This window comes from Nicotiana tabacum, chromosome 3, assembly GCF_000715075.1.
Source record: "Nicotiana tabacum cultivar K326 chromosome 3, ASM71507v2, whole genome shotgun sequence".
NCBI classification, from domain to species: Eukaryota; Viridiplantae; Streptophyta; class Magnoliopsida; order Solanales; family Solanaceae; genus Nicotiana; species Nicotiana tabacum.
The window spans coordinates 128,276,264-128,286,433 of NC_134082.1; positions in this window are offsets into that span (position 1 = coordinate 128,276,264).

Here is a 10,170-nt window from a genome sequence, read left to right on the forward strand (position 1 = left end):
GCACAGACTCCCGTCGCCCGAACCCCAGAGCAGCAGGTTCAAGTTGATCAGATTTCAGAGGTTATACCGGTACCATATGGAGCCCCAATTCAGCCCGAGGGTAGGGCAATAGTTTTAGAGCAAGAGGAGCGTAGGCTCGATAGGTACAAGAAGTACGACACTCCTACATTCAGTGGCCTAGAGTCAGAGGATGCTCAGGGATTTCTGGAGGAGTGGCACCGTATTCTTCGTACTATAGGCATAACAGAATCGAGTGGGGTTTCTTTTACAACATTTCAGCTTAGAGGAGAAGCCTATCGGTGGTGGCGTGTTTATGAGTTGGACAGTTCGGCTTAGGTAGCTTCACTTACATGGACTTAGTTCTCGGATATGTTTTTGAGGGAGTATGTTCCCCAGAGCCTCAGAGATGCATGGCGCGCCGAGTTTGAGCAGTTGTGCTAGGATGCTATGACTGTGTCAGAGTATGCAGTTCGTTTCAGTGATTTGGCTAGACATGCACTGGCCTTGGTTTCTATAGTTCAAAAGAAGGTCCCCCGATTTGTTGAGGGACTCCATCCTAGCATTAGGACTAGCATGGCCCGAGAAGTAGAGATAGATATCTCATATTAGTAGGTAGTGAGTATTCCCAGGAGAGTGGAGGGCATGCTTGCACGTGAAAGAAAGGAAAGAGAGGCCAAGAGGTCTCGAGAATCTGACCATTATTCTGGTGCTCGTGCCCCATCTGTAGTTCGACATGGTAGGGGCAATGTGAGTCACCCCGTTCATTCAGCTGTTCCAGCCGCCAGTGGTATTCCAGCTCCTCCTAGACCCTAGGAGCCTTATTATGCACCGCCAGTTTCTAGTGTGCCTCCCGCACAGGGTGTTTTGAGCGGTTAGTCTAGCAGACCTGACCCGAGTCAGCTACAGTAGCCATGCCCTCCCAGAGCTTATTTTGAGTGCGGGGACACTCGCTATATGGTTAGGGATTTCCCCAAACTTAGGAGGGGTGCACCTTCACAAACTTCTCAGCCACAACATGCTCCACAGGGTTCCTAGGCTATGATTAGCACCAACTGCCACTCCACCTACTCAACAAGCTCGAGGTGGAGGTAAAGGAGGTAGAGGTCGCCCCAAAGAGGGAGGTCAGGCCAGATACTATGCTCTTTCTACTCGTACATAGGCAGTTGCTTCTGACTCTGTCATTATAGGTATTGTTCCGGTCTGTCATAAAGATGCATCTGTTCTATTCGATCCAAGCTCCACTTATTCTTATGTGTAATCTTATTTTGCCCAGCATTTGGGCGTATCTCGGGATTCTTTGAGTTCCCTTGTTTATGTGTCTACTCTTGTGAGAGATTCTCTTATTCTGGATCGTGTGTATCGGTCGTGTTTGATTACTCTTAGTGGTTTTGAGACTAGAGCTGACTTATTATTACTCAACATGGTAGACTTTGATATTATCTTAGGCATGGACTGGTTGTTGCCCCCATTATGCTATCTTGATTATCATGCCAAGACCGTGACGCTGCCTATGCCAGGCTTACCGTGATTAGAGTGGTGGGGTACCTTAGATTACACTCCCAGCAGAGTTATTTCATTTTTTAAAGCTCAACGAATGGTTGAGAAGGGGTGTGACACGTATCTAGCTTATCTGAGAGATGTCAGTATTGATACCCCTATAGTTGAGTAAGTCCCAGTAGTGAGGGATTTCCCTGATGTGTTTCCAACTGATCTTCTGGGTATGCCCTCCTGATAGAGAAATCGACTTTGGCATTGATTTGTTGTTGGGCACTCAACCCATCTTTATTACTCCTTATCCTATGGCACCTCTTGAGTTGATGGAGTTGAAGGAATAATTACAGGTTTTGCTTGATAAGGGTTTGATTCGGCTTAGTGTGTCACCTTGGGGTGCTCTTGTCTTATTTGTGAAGAAAAATAATTGTTCTATACGTATGTGCATTGATTATATCTAGTTGAACAAAATCACATTGAAGAACATGTATCCTTTGCCTCGTATTGATGACCTATTTGACCAGTTACAGGGTGCCAGAGTATTTTCCAAGATTGACTTATGTTCAGGTTATCATCAGTTGAAGATTCAGGAGCCAGATATCCCGAAGACTGCTTTCAGGATTCGGTATGGTCATTATGAGTTCCTCATGATGTCATTTAGGCTGACTAATGCCACAACAACAATAAGGCATTTGATGCACAATGTATTTCGGCCTTATCTTGATACTTTTGTCATTGTGTTTATTGACGATATTCTGGTGCACTCCCGGAGTCGGGAGGATCATGATCAGCAATTGAGGACTGTGCTTCCGACCTTGAGAGAGAATATGCAAAGTTCTCAAAATGTGAGTTCTGGTTGGATTCAGTGGCATTTTTGGGTCACATAGTGTCGAGTGAAGTTATCAAAGTGGATCCGAAGAAGGTGGAAGCAGTGCAGAGTTAACCCATACCATCCTTAGCTATAGAGATCCGGATCTTTCTTGGTTTGGCGGGTTATTACCGTCAATTTGTTGAGGGATTCTCATCTATTGAAGCACATATGACCAGGCTGACCTAGAAGGGTGCTTCGTTCAGGTGGGAAGAAGAGTGTGAGGAGAGCTTTCAAAATCTCAAGACAACTTTGACTACAGCCCCGATATTGGTATTGCCCACAGGTTCGGGGTCTTATACTATTTATTATTATGCATCGTAGATTGGTCTCGGTGCACTGTTGATGCAGGACCGTAGGGTTATTGCCTACGCATCCAGACAGCTGAAGGTGCATGAGAAGAACTATCATGTCCACGACCTTGAGTTAGCAGCTATCGTTCATGCCTTGAATATTTGGAGGCACTATTTGTACGGTGTCCCTTATAAGATATACACTGATCACTGGAGTTTGCAGCATCTGTTCAAGCAGAAGGATCTTAACTTGCATCAGCAGAGATGGTTAAAGCTGCTTAAGGATTGTAATATCATTATTCTATACCATCCCAGTAAGGCCAATGCTGTGGTCGATGCCTTGAGTCGCAGGGCAGGGAGTTTGGAGAGCTTAGAATATTTGCCAACAGTAGAGAGGCTATTGGCACTGGTTGTTCAGGCCTTAGCCAACCAGTTTGTTAGATTGGATATTTCTGAGCCAAGTCGAGTTTTGGCTTGTGTGATCTCCCAGTCTTCTCTTTATGATTGTATCATGGAGCGTCAGTATGATAACACCCATTTGCTTGTCCTTAAGGACACGGTTTAGCATGGTGATGCTAAGGAGGTCACTATTGGGGATGATGGTGCAATGAGGATGCAGGGCAGTCTATGTGTGGCAAATGTAGACGAATTGAGTGAGTTGATTCTTCAAGAGGCTCACAGCTTGCGGTACTCCATTCATCCGGGTGCCACGAAGATGTATCAGGACTTGAGGCAACATTATTAGTGACTTAGAATGAAGAAGGATATAGTGGAATATGTGGCCCGATGTCTAAATTGCTAGCAGGTGAAGTGTGAGAATCAGCGGCCGGGTGGATTGCTTCAGAAGTTTGAGATTCTGGAGTGGAAATGGGAGCGGATCACTATGGATTTTATTGTTGGACTCCCACAGACTCAGCAAAAGTTTGATGCAGTTTAGGGGATTGTGGATTGGCTGATTATGTCAGCTCATTTCCTTCCTGTAATGACTACCTATTCTTCCGAGCAGATGGCTCGAGTTTATATCCGTTAGATTGTCAGACTTTATGGCGTGCTGGTATCTATCATCTTTGACCGGGGTACACAGTTTACATCGCGGTTCTGGAGGGCCGTATAGCATGAGTTAGGTACTCGGGTGGAGTTGAGCATAACATTTCACCCTCAGACGGACGGACAGTTCAAGCACACTATTCAGATTCTAGAGGATATGCTACGTGCATGTGTGATTGAGTTTGGAGGTTCTTGGGATCAGTTCTTGCCCTTTGCAGAGTTTGCCTACAACAATAGTTATCAGTGCAGCATTCACATGGCACAGTATGAGGCCTTGTATGGTAGGGGGTGTCGGTCCCCAGTGTGTTGGTTTGAGCCGGGCAAGGATAGATTATTGGGTACGGACTTGGTTCAGGATGCCTTGGAGAAGGTTATGGTGATTCAGGATAGACTTCGCACAACCCAGTCCAGACAGAAGAGTTATGCGGACCGCAAGGTTCGCAATGTTGCATTCATGGTTGGATAGAGGTTCTTGCTTCGGGTTTCTCCTATGAAGGGTGTCATGAGGTTCGGAAAGAAGGGCAAGCTGAGCCCAAGGTTCATTGGTCCATATGAGGTGTTGCGGAGAGTTGGGGAGATTTCTTATGAGCTTGCTTTGCCTCCTAGTCTAGCAGGAGTTCATCAAGTATTCCACGTTTCTATGTTCCGGAAGTGTCACGGTGATCCATCTCATGTGTTGGATTTCACCTCAGTCTAGTTGGACAACGATCTATCTTATGTTGAGGAGCCAATGGCTATTTTGGACAGGCAGGTTCGAAAGTTGAGATCAAAGAACATTGCTTCGGTGAAGGTTCAGTGGACGGGTTAGCCGGTCTAGGAGGCAACTTGGAAGACCGAGCAGGATATGTGGAGCCGTTATCCTTATCTTTTCACCACTTTAGGTATGTCTCTATGCTCGTTCGAGGATGAATGATTGTTTTAAGAAGAGGAGGATGAAACGACTCGGCCGTACGTTTTGAGAGTTATAGCCCCAATCCCCAATTAACTACTTCCCCGTATCTATTTCTACAATTGTGAATTACTGGGAGGTTTCATTTTGGTTTTTTGAATGTTTTGGAATACTTAGTCCCTAAACGGAAGCTTACATCTTAGGATTTAGACCGTAGTCGGAACTGTGTGAAGATGAATTCAGAATAGAGTCCTGTCAATTCCGTTAGCTGCGTTGGGTGATTTTGGGCTTATGGCGTGTATGGATCGTGTTTTGGAGGTCCGTAACTTATTTAGGCTTAAAATGGCGAAAGTCGAATTGTTGGAATTTTGGACCGGTAATGGATTTTTTGATATTGGGGTCGAAATCTGATTTCGGAAGTTGGAGTAGGTCCGTAATATTGAATATGACTTGTGTGCAAAATTTGGGGTCAATCGAACGTGGTTTGATAGGTTTCGACATCGGTATGCGATTTGAGGGCTCGACTAAGTTTGTATGGTGTTTTAGGACTTGTTGGTATGTTTAGTTGAGGTCCCGGGGGCCTCGGATTGATTTTGGGTGGTTAACGGACCTTTTGGACTTAAGAAAAGATAGCAGATTTCTAGTGTTTTTGTTGCAGACATTCCTTCATGGCGTTCGCAAGAGAGGTCTCGAGATCGCGTAGAGCATATGAGAGACCAGCTAAAAAAATTTCTTTGCGTTCACGAATTGTCACGCCCCAAAAACCGAAGTGCGCGACCGGCGCTCAACCGAGTAAACCTGACTAAGCAGGCCTGTTAGATTTCATTCTACCCAAACTAATTCATGAATAAAAAGGAGATGAACTCCATTAATCATATTTTTGTAAATATTTCATTAACAACTTCCATTTTGTTTTCATTAGCCATTTCAACCATAATATCCAAAATAAGACGATTTTTATAGATATGAAGGAAAACATATTAGCCAAATACCAATATTTCTAATTTAATTTCCAATACCAAACACCACCCATAAACTGTGTACGGAGCCTCTAAATACAACTGTAGAGTAATATAGAAATGTCGACAACAAGGCTCCGGCTATACCTCAAAATACAAAGTACATGATAAGCAATGGTACATGACCGCAAAATAAAGTGGGGCTCACCAAGCCAGCTGAAAGGAAGATGCGTCACTAGCTGCGACCAACACTGCCTGCTATGGAACCACCTACATCCATTTAAAGACGTAGCGCCCCCGGCAAAAAGGGACGTTAGTGCCATCGAATAGCACTAGTATGTATAACTAAACACCATCTCATTAGAAAGAACAACCGTAGAAGAACAAAGAAATCATAAGGATTCAAAAAAAACTTTAAACAATCACCACATCATCAAATAAAAGGAATCACATAGCTTTCACATAATTTCCATAGCTTTAGTTTGGGGCATTTAATATTGTTCATCATCATTCACAATACCACCGCTTTCTTGAGCGGAGTCCGATCATGACCCGATCGGCTATGTTGCCTCATTTGAGACATGTACCTCAATCACAGTCTCATTCTTACTTTCTAGAATTTAATATCAGCACAATACCACCATGTGTGCCGGATGGCGTCCGATCACGGCCCGATTGGCTAGGCCGCCTAACCAAGGCGTTGTTCCTTTCTCATTAATCATCTCGTTTCAATCTTTATTTCACATATATCAATTAATAGGCACTTAGGGCCACAATTATCACATCATACTTCGCACTAGGCCACATTTCATAACTCACATTTCACATCACTTTCACTTTCAACATCAAACTTGCAATTTAAGATAATGGGCACATACAAGAGCAATTCAAGTAAGCATAGAGAGAAATTCTCTTGATTAGGCATATTAATCACAATTTAAACTTGACTTGAAATCTAGGCAATTTAGTATATGGTTCACATTCTTCACACAACCCCAATTTACCAAGAATAGCACATTGAACACATTGAGACACACCTTTTACATATATTCTTGCAACACCAAATCCTTTGAAACAACAAATATTACATAAATCAAATTCCGGACTTACAACATATTCGGGGACACCATGGGAGCTCAATTTCTAAGAAGAGGGGGTTTTAGCCATACATACCTTCTTTAAGCTTTCCTTAAGTTTCTACAATCCACCAACACCTCTAGCAATAACAATCTATAAGGAGATAACGGTGTTGATATCCAATTTTTCCCTGTATATGTTTTATATGTAAAATACTTTCAAAATAGCATATATATGCATATATAAATATGTCCCAATGTTTTATTAATTTTCTTAATTTTAAAGATTTTTCAACCAATTTATTCCTCTGTTTTATTCATAAAAACCCCAATAATAATTTTCAAAGTTATCAATCTTGGTGATTCATTTATTGGATTCTCATATTTATACTAAAATATAGTCAAGATAATTTTTGCATATTTTTACAAATTTATTTATTATTTTTAAAGCTAAATTGCATATAATTGTAATATTAATCTCTTTTAGATTTAATTGGGTTTATATTTATAAAAAATTAAGTCCAGTATTTTTAAATTGATAATTATGTATTACAAATCATTTTAGTACCTTCAATTTATTTCCAGGAATTAATTTACTATTTTTTATAAAATTAAAAGTGAAAAGTGGCTATTGCAATTATAGCCCAAACTGAGTTTCAATTATAACCCAAAACAGACCCCCAATTTCCCAACCCAATATCAATTTCAACCCGTCCCCGACCCAATCTAAATAACCCAACTCGGCTCCCCTACCTAACCCTTTCAATCCTGGCTGTTGATCATTTAGACAACGGTCAATATCGGCCCTTTCCATTTTTAACCTCAAACGACCCCTTACCCCACCTCATTTCACAACAAATGCCGCCCTTGAATCCCTTTCCCTCTCAACTCTCTCTGCAATCCCTCATGAACCCTAGCCGCCACCACCTAACCCAACACTAATACCTCTCAAATCTATGGCTTCCAAGGTCATCGGAAACCTGTATCAACCCCTCATGGCTTCTACGTGTTTGATTCTTATGGTTTCAAGGCTAGATCTTGAAAGAGCATGGTCCAGACCCTGTTCGATTTCAGTTCATCACTGTTCTCCAGTCAGCCATGGCTATTCGAGTCAGACTCTTGACTCTCCTGCTTAGATCGATGGTTTTCAAAGTCTTTCTCATAACTTGGGGTTCTTCTGAAACCCTAACCTCTAAGGTTCTTTCGATTTCTTTTAGATCTGTTTCAGATCTATGTTTGCTCTGAACTGGAAAGCATTTTTCTCGAAGTTTCTTTTAAAACTCTGCCTTCAAACCCCCTTATCTTTTCCGATTAGGGTTCTTGTTAGGTTATTTCAAAACTTTTCTTTAATTTTTGACATATTCTGTTGTGTTTCCTTATATCTTTCTTCTACTTGAGTTTTCATGTTAAAAGCCGTAATTTCTTATGACTGTTTATTAAACGAATGTTTGTTTGCCTGAGTTTCTGTCCGATTTGTTTGTTTATCCTCTTTTAAAAACTCTTCTATTGTTGAAATCTTATGGTTTTGGGTCTGTGGCTGTTCGTTTAAGTGCATAACTCGATTTTGAAGTTCTTTATCTCAAAATCTCTTATTTCTCTGTGTGATTCTTCTAACTCTGGTTTTCTATCATCTCTAAAAATCGATTATGCTTGAAACCCTAATTTTCAAGAGGGGCTTTCTTCACGTGCTACTGAGATCTTCACATGCTACTGAGATCTTCACATGCTTTGATATTCTATGTTTTCTTCTCTACATGACCTACTGGGCTATCATGTTTCGAATGTTGCTATCCACTGAATTTTGTGCTACTATTGTATGCTATTTCCTTCTGCCAACAGGCTTGGCCTCGCATGTATAGTGTTTATGCACCCTAATTATATGCTAAGTTTCCTTCTTTGTTTGACCTTCAACTTGTGACTGATTTCGAACTTTTCCTTTGTGAAATTTTGATTTCACTCGCCTGTTAGGGTTAATTGATTTTCTTTTACTATTTTGCCTTGCTGAATTCTTTCCAAAATTAGTGTATCTATGTACCTAGACTCGATGGCCTACTTAATGTTTTACTACTTCTTTTATTGCAACTATCAGCCTGCTTATAAATTGATTTCTTTCCTTATTTTTGAACCTATCACTACCCGTTAAGCAAGGTGATCCCTTAATTAAAGGTAATCACTTGTATAATTGATTCTGAATCATGATTGTTTCCATGTTTGTAGCTTATTACCCTCTTTTACTCCTTTTCAAAAAGCTATAAATACCATGTACTTCTTTTCTTTCAAAAACATGAACACAAGGCATAAACACTTGAGTTCAAACACACACTCCACAAAATCTCTCTTTTCTATGTTACTACTATATTGCTGCCTTACCTAGCTGGTTGAAAGCCAAGGCTAGGCTGTGGGGAAACTTGCATATTTTCTACATTTGCATTTCTTACTAGTATGTTCTAATTAGGTTTTCTGCACCAACAACAATATGCTTATTTACTGTTTCTTGCATTCTTGTCTGCCTACTATTTGTATTTAGCCCAGTACTATTGTTTAGCATGCTGTAATTTCCTTTCTCTTATTCTAAATCAATGTATCATGACCTGTGAATTATAAATCCCTACCCCAATGTGTTTAATACTTATGGTTGGTTTGGGGCATGAAAACATTGGAAATTGTTGTGCATGACCCAAACTTGACCCTCTTAGGATCATAACCTCCACGTTTCTCTTATATGTTGTGTGTTCTGGTTGATTTACAGATATGTCAGCACATCCTATTGTTGTACGTGCCCAAAGTTAACTCATGCCTAAGTGTATAAGCTCTTTGCACTGGATTCCAATCCCCTTCCCCTTTTGTGTGAAGTTATTGACTCCCCGAAATGTTAATAGCTGTCTCCCATCACCCTTTCCCTCTCTTTTATTCCCTTAGCTCTTAGAACTCTGTTTCTGCACTTTTACTCTCTTCTTAGACTTAAGTTCTGCCCCACCCTCATGTGAGCCTTGCCTTGGGACCCATGAGCTTCCTTTGAACTTGGACACATGAGGGCTGATATTTCCACACTGCACTCATCTCCATTCTGGTTATGTAACTTGGGTGTGAGCGCTGCACGGGGTCCTATTGAGGCCCTTAGGGAGCTCTGACACACTCAAGTCTGAGAAAGGCTTTGGATCAATGGCATTTTGAGGTGGTTTACAGCATAACTCAGAGGGGAAGTCAAGAACCAGGCTTCCTCTAGTTGTAACTTTTCTTTGTACTTTTCTAATGTGATTCAGTATTCCTGGTTTGTAATAATTTGTAATGAACGTTTGGGGATGGCTAGTGAAAAGGGTTGGGTAATTATGCATGCTCAAGGGTAGAAAACATTCCTATAGGACTGCTTTTTTCTACATGTTTAATTCGCATTTAGAAAACATCCCTATAGGACTGCTTTTAATTCTGCATATTCACATCACATTTAGAAACCATGTCTATAGGACCTGCTTGTTCAACTTCACATCTAGATAACCTGCCTATATATCTAAAATTATGCATGTTTGTCACCATTTAGATATCATAA